Source organism: Labeo rohita, chromosome 18, assembly GCF_022985175.1.
Source record: "Labeo rohita strain BAU-BD-2019 chromosome 18, IGBB_LRoh.1.0, whole genome shotgun sequence".
In the NCBI taxonomy this organism is placed as follows: Eukaryota; Metazoa; Chordata; class Actinopteri; order Cypriniformes; family Cyprinidae; genus Labeo; species Labeo rohita.
The window spans coordinates 2,985,050-3,001,340 of NC_066886.1; the positions used below are offsets into that span (position 1 = coordinate 2,985,050).

A 16,291-nucleotide genomic window follows, 5' to 3' on the forward strand; every position below is an offset into this window, starting at 1 on the left:
GGTTGTAAAAGATCCCAGCCGATGAAGAAGGTTCTTATCTAGCGAAACGATCGTTATTTTCATTAAAAAAAATACAATTTAAACACTTTTTAATCTCAAACGCTCGTCTTGCCTTGCTCTCCATGAACTCTGTGTTTTCTGACTCAAGACAGTTAGGGTATGTCCAAAAACTCCAATCGTATTTTCTCCCTCAACTTCAAAAATCATTTCAAAATCATCCTACATCGCTGCAGAAGTTCCGACCCAGTTTTTGCAACATGAACATGCAAAGAAGATCAAACACCCTTAAAAAAATATTACAGGACGACATAGGACGATTTCGAAGTTGAGGGAGAACATGAGATGGGAGTTTTTCGACATACACTAACTGTCACGTAACGGAACAAAAACAGTCTAAGCAGAGTAAGACAAGACGAGCGTTTGGCATTAGAAAGTATATAAATTGTATTATTTTTATGAAAATAACCGATTGTTTCGCTAGACAAGACCCTTCTTCCTCGGCTGGGTTCGTTTACAACCGCATTTAAACTGCATTTTGGAATACCAGTCCATTATATGGAGAAAAATGCTGAAATGTTTTCCTCAAAAAACATAATTTCTTTACGACTGAAGAAAGAAAGACATGAACATCTTGGATGACAAGGGGGTGAGTACATTGTTTGTGAATTGTTGCTCTGAAAGTGGAGTTCTCCTCTAAAAACAAACTAAATAGCCTTATGTTATTTATCTTATTTACACGACGGCATGTCGTTTCTATCTCTGCACGGACCATTCAATAAACAAGACGTTAATATTAAGATACTTACATTTCAGAAGGCATAATTCTTGTTTTCGCTCAAATTCGCCAGTAGATAATTATTTAAAAAACAGCCACAGTATTGTTTTGCGTCTCTGCGTAACATGGCGGTGTTTCGTTCATTAATGAATCAATCGTTTAAATGAGTTGGTTCAATCGCAATGACTCGCTTAACAGTGACTTGCTGCACCCACTGGCCGGTTTAATTTCAGTGTATAAGTGTGTAAATACATCTAAACGCCTCTTCAGGTGCAGCTTCTGTTCCCTCTGCATTTAAAAGATGAATTTTGTTGATACTGACTTCATTTGCTTGGTAACATCCCAAATGTGTTATTATTGTAATTGACTGGTTAAATGCCCAAAGCCATAAACCTAGTTGAAACACTGGTATATCATAATGTTTTGATGCCTGATTTCACTAAAAGCGGATAAAACTCTAGAGTGGAGCTTAAGTATGCACTAAACTAGACAGAAAGCAGTATATATTTAGCATAATATCCCTCATAAAAAAATCATAGAACACACTAGCCATTATAAAAACATTCAAAAAAAATTTTCCACATTCCTGCTTCATTCCAACGCGAACCGATCTCTGTGTGCAGAACTAGTCAATCTAACAGACTTTATAACTATCTGGAGCGTCTGAACTTGTGAGTTATGTCGAGGTAAGACAGTTTCTCCCGGTTATGTAGACCGGCCCCGAGGCGAACACATCTCTCTTCTTCTCAGCTCAACAGCACAAACACACTGAATAAATGATGGTGCTGCAAACGACACAGAACAGCCTGAGGGTCTCACCATAGGGATGGGATATCGCTGATTGATTCCTGAACAAACCTCGATGATTTTGTGACCGGCGCCACTTTTATGAAGCGGTGTGGAGTGTGAGAAGCAGCAAGATGCCCAACAGTGGAAAAACACACTTGGGGAGCCTGGAATATTAATATGTGGGCCGTATGTAACGCCTGCTTATCTATTTCCCTCTACTTTTATTAGTGGTGCGTGTTAAGTCAAATATCCTTAGCAACCACCCACATTGCTTGCATGGGTAAACACCCTACAGATTTCCTTCAGAAATCCTTCTCTCATAATTTTCAGTTTAGATAGCATGTGAATGATCTTACGGCTGGCATGAGCGCAAACAGACTAGCAGAACACAAAGAAAATGAGATAAAGAGCGCATCACAGTTTTTTCGTCCCGTTCCAAAGCGTTCTTCTTTCTCTCTTTAGGGGGCGATAGGAAAAGAGAGTTTTCTGTCTCCATCACTCTGATCTGAGAGGCACAGCGCAAGGACACACACACAAGGATGCGAGAGGGGGTGAAGCACAGGGGTGTCTGAATTATTTAGATAATAAGCGCTTAAAGAGCTGCTGTGAACAGAACAGACACCACCACCTGTGTATCTGTGTGTGTGTGTATGTGTGTGTGCCAGTGATCATGCTGTGGGGACAAAACAGTCTCTGCTGTGAGGTCCAGCTGTGTGAGCTGTGCAAACAGTGGGAGAAAGACAAGCTAACCTGCACCGCGGTGAACACACACATACCCTGGTGTCACGGGCTACTGTCAAAGACTGACACTTTCACACCAGAGCTGTATCATACAGCTGACAACAGATCAGATCATGATGAGATTTTGGGGTTATGAACGTGCGTAGCTGTTGTGGAACGGTCACAATAACAGAAATTGTTTAAAATCCACTGACAAATCAATAGATTTGGGAACTGACATGCATTGGGTCTGTGCCTATACTATCCTACATAAATATTTTTCTTCTTTAGATTCTTGTATAAATTACTACTAATAATTATTGGCTATTTTACATATTATTAAATAAAATATTTAATATCTATCTAAATGTGTGTATATATATACACACACACTGTATGTATATATTTAAGAAAAATGTTGTTTACATATTAAATATATTTATATATAATATAAATTCTATGAATACAAATATATACATGTAAATATTTTCAAAATATATACTTTTTGTGTGTGTCATCATCTATGGACACACATATTATATAAACAAAAACATCTATTTTGGATGTGATTAATCGTTCCCCAGCACTAATAAAATATTATATAATAAATTAATAAATATATAATTGTATTTAACATTATATATTAGCAATACGTTTTATATATTATATAATTTTATTATAGAATATTTTTTACATATAAAAAAAGACAAATTTTATATAATACATGTATATGTAATTATCTATATTATATCATATAATTATAAATGTATAGTTGTACTTAATATTTTATTATATTTAATTAATTTTAAATTTGGATATATTATATAATAGTATATGTTTATTATATTATATATAATAATATAATAAACATATACTATTATATAATATATCCAAATTTAAAATTAATTAAATATTGTTAACCCCCTTTTGTTATCTATTACACAATTTTAATATAATATTTTTATATTTAAATATAAACAAATAATATATAATAAATTAATAAATATATAATTGTATTTAATATTATAATTTATTTAGATATTTATATATAAGCAATACGTTTTATACATTATAGAATTTTATTATTGAATATTTTTACAAAGACAAATATATAATACATGTATATATAATTATGTATATTATATAATTATAAATATATAATTGTATTTAATATTTTATTTATATAATTACATATTATAAATTTTGTATATATTATATAATATTATGTTTATTACATTATTATATATGAAATATATAGTTGTATACTATTATGCAATTTTAATATCTAAATAAATATATAATTGTATTTAATATTATTTTTATTTTTATTTTTCATTTCTACATTATCAATAAGTGTATATATTATAAAATTTTACAATGTCTATTATTTAAATTATTATATCATTAAAAAACTATTATTAATATTTATCAAATAAACTATATGTGTCTTAAGTAGCACATGTATTTGTAACAATAGCTAAAAATACATTGCGAGTTAAAATGATCAAATTTTCTTTTATGCCAAAAATCATTAGGATATTAAGTAAAGATCATGTTCCATTAAGATATTTTGTAAATTTCCTACTGCAAATATATCAAAACCTAATTTTTGATTAGTAATATGCATTGCTAAGAACTTCATTTGGAAAACTTTAAAGGTGATTTTCTCAATATTTTGATTTTATTACACCTTCAGATTCCAGTATAGTTGTATCACAGCCAAATATTGTCCTGTCCTAAACCATACATCATTTGAAAGCTTATTTTTTCAGCGATTTCAAAAAACAGACCCTTATGGTTTTGTGGTTCACATATTCCCACTGGGTTTCTCTCAGTGGTTTGCCAAATTTAAAAAATAAAAACAAAACACAAAAAACCCTGAATTATATACTGTGATGTACTGAATTTTAACATTGCGTCATGATGTATAATGAACGATAACCATGCATAAATTGACCGGGTATATCAGATAATCTCATGTATTAGTACTAATCTATAACTAATTTACTGCTTCACCAAAATGTTTTTGAACAAATCTGGGATAAAGTAATTCCCTCTAAATAGCTATACTGCAATTACAGCCTACCGCCTAAACGTTAATCAATAAAACCCATTCATTTGCAGTACAAATGAACCATTTTAAGGACTCTGTGAAGCAGCGAATGAAGGAACGAACTACCTGACATTCAGCGACGACCTGAGCGAATGAAAATCTTCTCGTGTTTAACAAAGCCTGTCTCAATTTGCGGTGCTGATGGGGTCGAGCCGAAGGCTGAAGCGCTGTGGTACAGAGCGTCTCCCTGTCCCTCCCATCCCCCTCACATCAGCTCACTCGCTCTTGCATCCTTTTTTTGCACTTGCCAAGGTCCATAAGATCAGTGTGAGAGGAAAAACAGCAGTGATTTACTGTAGCATTTACAGATTCAAGCTGCAGGACAGTCGTGGTGAATTCCAATTCCAATTCCAAGTTTTGAACAAGAACAGGTTCTCAATTCCCTACAGTAATAGCAAGAGAAACAGTCAGACAAAGAGAAAGCTATTCATCCGCCGGTGCCAAACCACGCATGCATTTCTGTCATATAATTTGGTGAAAGAAGCACTTCAACAGCTGAGCTGAACGTAATTAGGCTTCGCTCACATACAAAACAAAAAAAAACGAACGACACACACGTAGTCTATAAATACTGCATTCCTACACCTGCTTTCTGCTTCCAGATGATCTACTATGATTCATCTAAATGTCAGTTTCAATACACACTAGATGTAGGATTTTTTTTATGTCTGTTTCTCATATTGCAGAGCACTAACACAGTGTAAGAACATGCTATGTGCTACAATCAGTTTCAGTGTTTTCAAACTCTTATAATTTCTGTTTTATTATTCTGTTTTATTTTTAATAAACAAAACAATCCTGACATTTTCCTCAGTTTAGAAAAACAATAAATAAAATAAAATAAAATAAAATAACACTGTCATTAAATACAGTATAGTTCAACTAATTTATACTGAACATTAATACTGAATAATTTATGCAAGCGTTAAGGGTAAATTGTTTTTAAAACTTAGATTCATACACTATTTAAAAACTAACTGAATTAATAAATAAGCTTTCCATTGATGTATGGTTTGTTATGACAGAGCAATATTTGGCCAAGATACAACTATTTGAAAATCAGAAATCTGAGGGAGCAAAAAAATCAAAATACTACGAAAACTGCTTTTAAAGTTGTCCAAATGTAGTTCTTAAAAAATTTAATTCTTAAAAAATACTGTAAGATTTTTTTTTTCAGCTGTTTCAGAATGAGTCTCTTATGCCCACCAAAGCTTTTTGTTCAAACAAAATAAAATAAAATGGCAATATTATGAAATATTAGAATTTAACTGTTCTCTATTTGAATGCATTTTATGCACAACTGAATATAGTCTGGAGATGCAAAGCTGAATTTTCAGTATCATTACTGCAGTCTTCAGTCTCACATCAGTGCATTTATTTGATCAAAATATATAGTAAAATCAGTAATATTGTGAAATATTATTACAATTTAAAATATCTAATTTTTTGTTTGAATGTATTTGAAAATGTAATTTATTCCTGTGATGCAAAGCTGAATTTTCAGCATCTTTACTCTTTTCTTCAGTGTCACACGATCCTTTAGAAATCATTCTAATATGCTGATTTGCTGTTTATTATTATAACATTTATTATTATCATATTTTTGTGAAAATGTGATACATTTTATTTTTTATTTTTTTATAATTCTTTGACGAACAGAAAATTAAAAAAAATAGAATGTTTTGTAACATTCTAAATGTCTTTACGATTACTTTTGATCAATTTAATGTGCCTTTGATAAATATACTTATTAATTTCCTTATAAAAAATCATACTGACCCCAAACTTTTGAATGGTAGCGTAGTCAACTTGTGTTTTCCAAAGAAATAAACAGTACGATGTTTTAGCTTTTTCAAAATTAGTATCTTATGCTCATCAAACCTTTTTTGTTCTAAGTAAATAAAAAAAATAATAATAATGTGACAATACTATTTTGAAATGTAATTTATTCTTGAGATCCAAAGAATTTTGAGCATCATTACTCCAGTCTTCAGTGTCACATGATCCTTCAGAAATCATTCTAATATGCTGATTTGCTGCTCAAGAAACATTTCTGATTATTATCAATGATGAAGACAGTTGTGCTGCTTCATATTTTTGTGAAACTGTGATACATTTTTTTTTTAGAATTCTTTGATTTAAAACAGAATTCAAAAGAACAGCATTTATTATTATTAAATACAATTTTTTTGTAACATTGTAAATGTCTTTACTGTTACTTTTGATCAATTTATCTTGTCTGTGATGAATAAAATCATTAATTTCTTTATACAAATATCACATTAACCCCAAAGTTTTGAATGGTAGTGTAATCAACTTGTGATTTCCACAGAAGAAAGTAAGTCATAAATATTTGAAACACCATAAGGGGTGTAAATATATAGTGTGAAATATCCCTTTAAGTTGCACTGAACCAGGAATGTTCCCCTAACTGGGTCAAGCAGTAACTTTTGATTTGCACAAGAGAAAACTTCTGACACAGCTGCAGTTAATGCTGGTAATTTGTTACAGGCATACAGGTGCAGGAGGAAAGATCTCACCTGATCCGTCTGGAAACCCAAGGGAAACCCTTCAAGCCTTAACACACACACACACACACACACACACACACACACACACACGGACTTCATAAAACACGCATAAGAAGCTTAATTAGCTATTCAAAAACAATAGCCACACAATAGGCCCTTCCCTTCCCAGCAGTTCCCTAACGGGACCTGAATGAGAACAGGTCATGGAGGGGAGTGGCCCTCTCCCAAAAAATGCCATTGTTTTAACTGCCCTGCAAGAGCTTGTCCTCTCTGATTTTAAAAAGGTCCATTCTGTCTCAAATCCTGCCTTTCACTGAGGCACTACCTCCATTTTGTATAGGACATTATCCTGCAAACAATTGCCTCAAAACCAACATGGTGTGCTGAGATGCCCCTGTCAGGATTCAGAACGCGGGGTCTTCTGTTGCCTCTTTCTCCCACCATTTGCCCCCCCGACATACACACACAGCGCCGCTAACGAAGGCACCACAAGAGCTGCATTTTTAGCTTTTTTTCCCTTTCTTCATCTTGACACCTTCCTCTCTGGAAAAAAAGAGGGAATGGTTTTCTTATCAAAGGGCTGGAGCCACTACAAACAGCATATTAATTTCCTGAAATTTCTTGCGGTCATTAACGGTGCATTTATGTGATCAAAAATGAGAAATATTGTTAAATATTATTACAATTTAAAACATATGCTTACTATGTGAATACATACTAAAATGTAATTTATTTCTGTTATTCAAAGATGAATTTTCAGCATCATTACTTTAGTCTTATTGTCACATGATCCTTCAAAAATCATTCTAATATGCTGATTTGCTTCATATTTTTGATTATTTTCAATGCTGAAATCAGTTGTGCTGCCTCATAATTTTGTGGAAAATGTGATACGCTTTACTTTTGTAGGATTCTTTGATAAAAAAAGAAATAAATAACAGCATTTATTTGTAAAATTAACATTTTGTAACATTTTATATATCAGGTTTGATTAATTTAATGCATCCTTCCTGAATAAACATAAGAATAACAATAAAAATCTTTAAAAAAACACTCTACTATTCATATTCATACTAACACACTACTCGTACTACACATTATTTACAAAATAAACAATTTCTCAGCTATTCAAATCATACTGCTAAAAGTTAAGACATTTTTACACATATTGCATTTAATACTCTAAACAACAACTTATTTGGAAGAAAATTTAAATGCTTCTTATATTAAAATGCATGCAATAAATGCACCATACCACTGCTGACTATCACTGCTATTTCTACAAAATAGTATGCAGTATTTAGTAGCAAATGTTAGTATTTCATTCCAAACACAGCCACAATTACACTGTAAAAATAATTTTCAAAGTTCTAGATAAAACTGGAGTACATTTTACAAGAAAACATTACTTCAGTCCTTCGATTTCAAAACTTCTTTTAATTGTTTAATTGAATCAATGTGCTACTTTTGCTGTCTTTATAAATAATTGTGAAATCTCACCAAAATACACTGATTAAATGCAAAACAGCTGAATTCAACAGTCTTGTGACAACAATGTAGCACATTATTATTTGAAACATTTACCACTGCCTAATGCATGCAACTAGTATACACTGCGTAGTACACTAGTATTCCACTGCAAACACATGCATTCATTGAAGTTCTCTGTCCTCGTGTCCCCATGTCGTCCAGTGTTTCGTCAAGCTGCTGCATTCTTCAGATGGTTTTGTGCGAGGGAGCTCACGCTGAACATGCTCAGTACTTGTTGTGTGATGCTAAATTATGTTTGGCAACCCGTACGGCACCCAAACACACGTGCGCACACAGAGTGAGTCACTCTCTACCGAAAGTCCACGTTTACCTAAATGTGTTGGTTCAGCAGGTTTTCTGTGCAAATTATGACAATGGAGAGGAGCCAGTGCCTGGCGGAGACTGTACTAAACACACACACAGACACACACACACACACACAGGATAAACACTGCTGTAATGTCCTTCATCCTATCAACGGATATCAGAAACAATCACACATTTAGACGATCTGACGGGCAGCTGGTGGACATTAAAACTCTGCCAGCAGGTCAGACCTGAAGGCAAGAGTGTGTGTAAGTGTCAATGTGTGTGCGCTGCCCGAGGGTTTACAGTACTGCTGGGAGAGCAAAGTTAAGCTGATATGAGTGATGGAGGGGGCAAATGAAAGAAATAATACATATCACTCTATTGAATACAATAATCTCATCTAAAAACAGAAAGAGTCTACTTGTAAAGTCACTTTTGAAAATATAGCGTCAACTACAACTGAAAGGCTTCTTGGGACATCATTTCTCCAACATGCACTTACAGGTTGTATGTTATATGACTTTCTATGAATTTAAAATATTAAAAATACTTTTATTTCATAAAAAATACTTTGATTTTAGATTTTAATAATAAAACCATTTTTAATAAAAAAAAAATATTTTTAGTAATATAATTATTTTAATATTTAATATTTTGTTTTCTGTTTAGTTTATGCAATTTACATAATTTAAAAAAAAGTGTTTTTTCCACAGATTTATAATGCAGCACATAAAGATGCACCTACACAATAACTACTGCAGGGAAAATAAATCTGCACCTAATTAATTTTAGTTTTTTAATCAAATGTTGAAAACATTTTAATATATAAACTGACTTCCATTATGCCCAAGCAAAAAATCTAGGGGATTAATACTTAATTTGCATAATTTTTGTAACCAACATTCCCAAATTAAATAGGCAAATACCAAAAATATTGAATTAATTTTTAAGAAATTTATAAAAATGTGGCACTAGAATGGTCTGATTGCATGCTTTTAAACATCTAGGTCCCAAAAGTGCTACTGTTCAAAAGAAAAAAAATGTTTTTGGTAAATGAAATAAAGCTGAAACAAAAACTATTAAAAAACATTTGAAGAAAAACTTTTATTTTATTTCAGGTAGTTGCCAATGCAACATTTCTAATTTTAATTTAAAATTTTATTCTAATTTTCAAATGGAAAAATTTGTAAAATGAACAAAGTAAAATGAAACTAAACTGAAAAAGTAAAATTATTTGAAATTTTAAAAATTAATTTATTTATTGAAAATATACCAAAAAATGTTTTATATATATATATATATATATATATATATATATATATATATATATATATATGTGACTGAAGAACCCTCAATAGAGAAAAGATAAGTAGAAGGTTCCTTACTCAACCTGCGGTGCTGCAAAGAACCTCCAGTACGCCTAAAACGCTCCTAAACCACGTGTTACTCATGTCACAGCTGTGCGATGTCTTGAAATAGACTTGAATGAGTATTTGGGTGGCTGTGAATATATGCGTATGTATGCGTTTATGATCTGTATTTACTGTAGCTCAATTACAGCAGCTTTTCAAAGGAGCCGGAGCCGGAGACTCCTTTGTTTACTCCCATGAAAAGGAGACTAATCTTTTTTCATTTTAATATGTTTGGTGCGACAAAACCGGTAGGAGTTTCATTTTTCCCACAGAGAAATTCAACAAGGCTGTGATTTCAGTGTCTGCCCACAGAAAGTCCAAAAATACGCCCATCCAGAAGCGTCTCAGCCTACACGCCGCTCGGATGATGTTTAGTAGACGTTTGTTCACCACTTCTCCTCACACAATATGTGTGTCACACTACAGTGTGCGTAAATTCTTCATATTACTAATAATTAGCGTCAGCGTCGCGGCAAACACGCTCGCTAACAGCAGCATGATCCTTCTTAATGCCACTTTATTAGAAAATTTTAGGTCTAATTTTTTGGTAATTCCTAAAACGAACTCTAATTAGGTTTTAAAAGCTCAAGTCAAATATATAGTTTCCTCTAAGTCTTTAAACAAAGAGCATTTAAGTTTCATTATGAAATATTACCATCAAAGTGAGCCTAAGGACAGTCTAATCTCACTAACTCTAGTACAATCCTGCTTTTACTAACTGGTTATTATCCTCTTATACATCTTTTGCTCTGATTTTGATTGGGTTGAAGCTATACGGAAAGTATAAGTATTGTATAAAAATCTTTCTTGTAAGAAACAAAATATGTAAATGAATGAAGAGAGGTGCATTAAATGTGTTTGAATACAGACCAAAGATGAATTATGAAGCTAAAAACTTTCTAAATAGATTTTAACTATTTAAAAATTACCAAGTGCCATGGTAAACCCCATAAATTTTTATGAAAAAAAAAACAAAACAATAGTGCACATTAAATGTAAGTTAACAGTAGCACACAATAAATAAATAAATAAATACCTGTTATTACTGCTCCAAATGTTATTTTTACAGATACATTTAAAAAATAAATAAATAAATAAAATAAATAAACTAATTTAAAAAAAATAGTGCAATAAGTTAACTGTAGCACACAATAAATAAATAAATGCCTGTTATTATTGCTCTAAATTTTATTCTTACAGATACATTTAAAAATAAATAAATAAATTTAAATAACTTAGTGCAATAAGTTAACTGCAGCACACAATAAATAAATAAATAAATAAATACCTATTATTACTGCTCCGAATTTATTCTTAGATACATTTAAAAAATAATTAAATAAAAACAAATAAATAAACTAATTTAAATAGTTTAGTGCAATAAGTTGACTGTAGCACACAATAAATAAATAAATAAATTAATGAATAAATAAATAAATACCTTATTATTGCTCTAAATTTTAATTCTTACAGATACATTTAATAAATAAATAAATAAACTAAATAATTAGAGCAATAATAAGAGTGTGCAAATAAGTACTATTTTTTCCCTTGACAACACACTTCATCACTATCGATCACGTAAATACTGTGGCAAATTAATATAATAATCATTCAGTATAGTATAATCACAAAGTACAATGGTATATATATCCAGAAGTCCATAGGATTTACAAAAACAACAACAACAACAACAATAGGATCTAACATAATAATAATAATAATAATAAAAATAATAATAAAAATAAATCAGGGTAATACAAAAAAAATTGTAGAATGCTGATTTACTAAAAAAATAAAAAATAAAAAATAAATAAATATTATTATTATTAATAATAATAATAATAATAATAATAAAAGAAAGAAAGAAATTCTCAACATTAGCTAAATTTAAATATCTATATTGCTATACACAAACTCCACACAAAGCTCTTCAAGATGGCCACTGCAGGTTTGTTTACAGTTCACAAGACACTCATGTTCAATAGTCTATATTCTATATGATGTTACATTTCACATGTTATTGTAACTGATCTCATGAGAAGACAGTGATACCCTGAAACAGCATCGCAAATCTAATGGGATTCCCCTGTAGCCACAAGGCAGGATCTCTGAGCATTTTCTGCTCTTGTTTATCAGGGGAAACCAACATCCCCTCAGGGTGTGCGCGTGTGAGTGTGTGTGTGGTTAATCTGAGGTCTATAAGCGCTATTACAGTGACGGCATACGCTAACACTCATCTGAGAGGTGCCGTCGATCATAATCCTCTCATTTCGCTGTGGATCTGGCTCACACACAGACAGTTCATCAAAAAAACATCCATCCGTTTTTCCACTCAAAAATAAAACCACCTCCGATGAAAAAGGAGGCTCACAAAAGACGCATTAAGGCAAAAGTGCGCAGACACGTACTGTGACGCAATTAACACGCTGCCACAGACTCACATTCTAACATGTTTGTGGCAAACTGCAGACTTTCAACCCTCGTGAGAAATATCAGCGGCCCAATTACCGAGAGTACGAGTGAAGAAGAGCTTCTCAGAAAGTCTGGAAGTCGTGGGAGGAAAATGTAGCTGTGAATTTAGTCGAAATTGTACAACTTGAGTGCCCTCTCTACGCTACAGTTCTCTAGGCCATCATTACAGAAGACACACATTACGACACTAATGAACACCAAGAATGTGCTGCACCCGCTACACATTATCATTTTATATCCACTCTTAATATTAAATAATATGGTTTCATCCATTAAACATCTAATGGCATTTTCACAAGATTACTGGTGTACGTTTAAAAGTCAAAATTTGAAATTTAATCCAATCCAGATGTTTCTTTGTAATTATTTGTGAAATTACAGTTTCTTTTTTCACTAAAGTGTTCTAGGTGGGTAATTACTTGAAAAATAACCACTTAGCAACGTAGATTATATACTTCAAGAAAAGTCCACTCTCAAGTCTCAATGATTTTTTAAAAATCATAAATTGGATACTTTTTCCAAAGTAAAAAAGTATGCACCAAGGTTTCATACTAAGGGCTAAGCTGTAGTAGTATGCACACTAATTAAGACATTTTGTGATTAGGCCTTTTACATGCAGTCTGTGATCTCAGTGCTTAAAAAGCACATTTCTGTTCTCCCGTTTCATCAGAGCACCTGCTACTCCTCCAAACGACTACAAGAAATCCTTTAATTATGACAAAAGCCCAAATGCTCCAGCATACTTGCCGCACAATCCATAAACCCTTAATAAGTCGCAGTCACACTGTGATGAGGAGCTTTTCTGAACAAATTGAATTTCGAGCTGATAATGAAACTATCAATGAAAACAAACGAAGCGTTTTCTGTGTCTGTTCAGTCGCTGTAACATTAGGACCATCAATCAGAAAAGCTATTGACGCTTTTATTGCAGGAATGGTGGATGGGACAGCACGTGATGAGAAAGCAGAGCAGAAACATCTCAGATATTAATAAATGTCAGCTTTCTGATTTTTGGATTATGAACACTTTACAATAACTTTACATTACATGGTTCGAAATAGAAATAAAACCATTATTATTAGTAGTAATAGTAGTAGTATTTATTTAAATAATTCATTAATTTTAAAATTAGAACTAGGAGAAGCTTTACATTTAAGTGTCCAATAACATTGTATTTCTGCATTTTAATACAATTATAAATAGGTAAGTAGATATCCTCTATGAAAACATAAAATTCATTATAACTGATAATAATAATAAATAAATAAATGTTTTATTTCAGCATTTTAACACAGTTATAAAAAGATTATTAGAGTACCTTAACAAAACCATAAAATCTATTATAAATAATAATAATAATGATAATATTAAATTAATTTTAAAAAAGTATTTTGAGGAGCTTTGTTTAAGCATCCAAAATGTTTTATTTCTGCATTTTAACACAATTATAAAAAGATTATTAGATTACCTCAACAAAACCATAAAATCCATTATAAATAATAATAATAATATTAAATTAATTTTTAAAAAAGCATTTTGAGGAGAGGAGCTAATAACAGATTATTAGATTACCCCAATAAATCCATAAGATCCATTATAAAAAATAACAACATAATATAAAATTTAAGTGTTTTAGGAGCTTTATTTCAGTATCCAAAATGTTTTATTTCTGCATCTTGACATAATTAGACTACCTCAATAAAGAACATGACATTGTTTTATGAATAATAATAATAAAAATAATCATTTATTAAATATAATCAAAATATAAGTATTTATATGTATGAGGAGCTGCTTAATAATTTATATATTTTAAATAACATTTATTTCTCTCTCTCTATATATAATAAATTATATTTATTAAACACATGGACAACGTAAATTGTCATCCATTGTTATTTATGTAATTGAGGGAGGTAATGGGTAATATTGTTTTGCATTCCCTTACTAAAACACAATGTACCCACATACTGGCCCATGAACGGTTGTAGATAAGAAATTAATTTCATAAACATGCACATAAATGCTCATGGACTATGTCCAAAACACACTGACTTCTATTTTATTTGGACCCATGTGCGGTTTTCCTTTGTATCAATCAACCAGGAATGCAATAACAAAATTAAGCCAAATTACAATCGACAGCGCCATAAAAATCGATGGCACTGCAACCGAAAGCATCGTGTATGAATGCAACAAAAAAAGAGAAAGTAGAACTGGCGCTCGAACGCGCGTTACATTGTAACGCTGATCAACAAAAGATCTTTATTGCGTCATAATCGCTGTTACATTGTTGCACATGGATGCGTCTGATTCTTTGATCGCGCCTCATAATTCCTCATAACAGCGCTTATGATCGGCTCTCTCGTGTGTTTAAAGGCCTCAAACTTCTCCAGACACCATTTTGAGCGTCTCTGTGTCTCAGCTCTATGGAATGTCCAAATGCATGACAAGGGAATGAACAAAGTCAGCTTGAAAAATCCATCTCATTCATGGATGCGTCCCGAAAACGCCGTCAATCGACATTCCGAACTCGAACGGGAATAGCGAACGCATTTGTTTTCTCTTAAATCACCATCAGACAAATTAGAATGAGCTTCACCATCACTAACACACACTCACTCACTCACACACACACACACACACACACTGGCAGGAGAAAAGCACTGCTGCTGTTTGATGGTGGTGAAGCTCTAATGGTGGTTGGATGGTGTTTCTGGACTTTAGAAAGGAAAACTACATCAAATGTGACTTACCAGTGTGAGATGGTTTAGATAGGTCACTCTGATCCAGTCTGTGATCCCGGTTTAAAGCGATCTTCTGGGTTGCTGAGGGTCAGTCTATTCTCCGTGAGTGTGAAGGTTTCCTCCTCCGGTTGATTTTTCAGCCTGTATGGAAGCACATAAAGCGATGGGGGATGGGGGATGCCAGAAGAGAAGAGAGGAAGGGAGGGGGGACAGAGAGCGAGAGAGGGGGGCAGTAACATGGAAACACAAGGGGAGGACCTCTGTGTCTGACGCACGACTGAACGCACCAGTCATTCAGTGCACCATCCATTCGCCATATGCACGAGCAAAAATCATCCAATATGGCCAAATAAGAATGCGAAAATAAACCACACTTCTTTCTTCCCCGATAACTCATAAATGCACGAAAATCCACGCGTGTGCATGGACTGGTCCCAGTCTGCGTGAAAACAGCCAAAGCGAAAGTCAGAGAAATGCGCCAGTTTTTGTAATTGGAGTGCATTTTTTAAAACCACACTTGAAATTATTAAAACAATATTAAACGAACAAATAAATGTTTATAATATATATATTTTTTTTTCTAAAATAAATAAATAAATAAATAAATAAACACATTACTAGCTTGATTACTTACAAATTGCAATCCGTTACTGATTCCAGATTATATCACAAAATTGCAATTACGTAAATATATGTGCGTTTGCTTGCAGTATGTTTTCTCATTGATACAAAAACCTTCACAAAGAAACTGATGAGACTTCTGGTGCCCTCTGGTGTCTGTAATGCACCTCTACATTAGGGAGAGAAACTGACAAAGTTTTTTTTTTTTTAAAAAAACACAGAAGAATACGATTGAAACAGGAAATATGTAAACTAGTCTCATATTTCAA

General features: G+C 32.3%; 1 protein-coding gene across 3 annotated transcripts in view; it reads right to left on the bottom strand.

The window, feature by feature from the left end:
• The window catches only part of fam168a (family with sequence similarity 168 member A), a 48,248-nt gene extending 32,544 nt beyond the window's left edge, over positions 1-15,704 (bottom strand). The window contains exon 1 of one of the 3 annotated variants that reach the window (XM_051135087.1): positions 15,411-15,704. The gene's annotated coding sequence lies outside the window, so the exon portion shown is untranslated. The remainder of the gene's footprint in view (positions 1-15,410) is intronic. The other 2 variants (XM_051135090.1, XM_051135089.1) reach the window with 2 other exon arrangements.
• Positions 15,705-16,291: the final 587 nt, after the last annotated feature.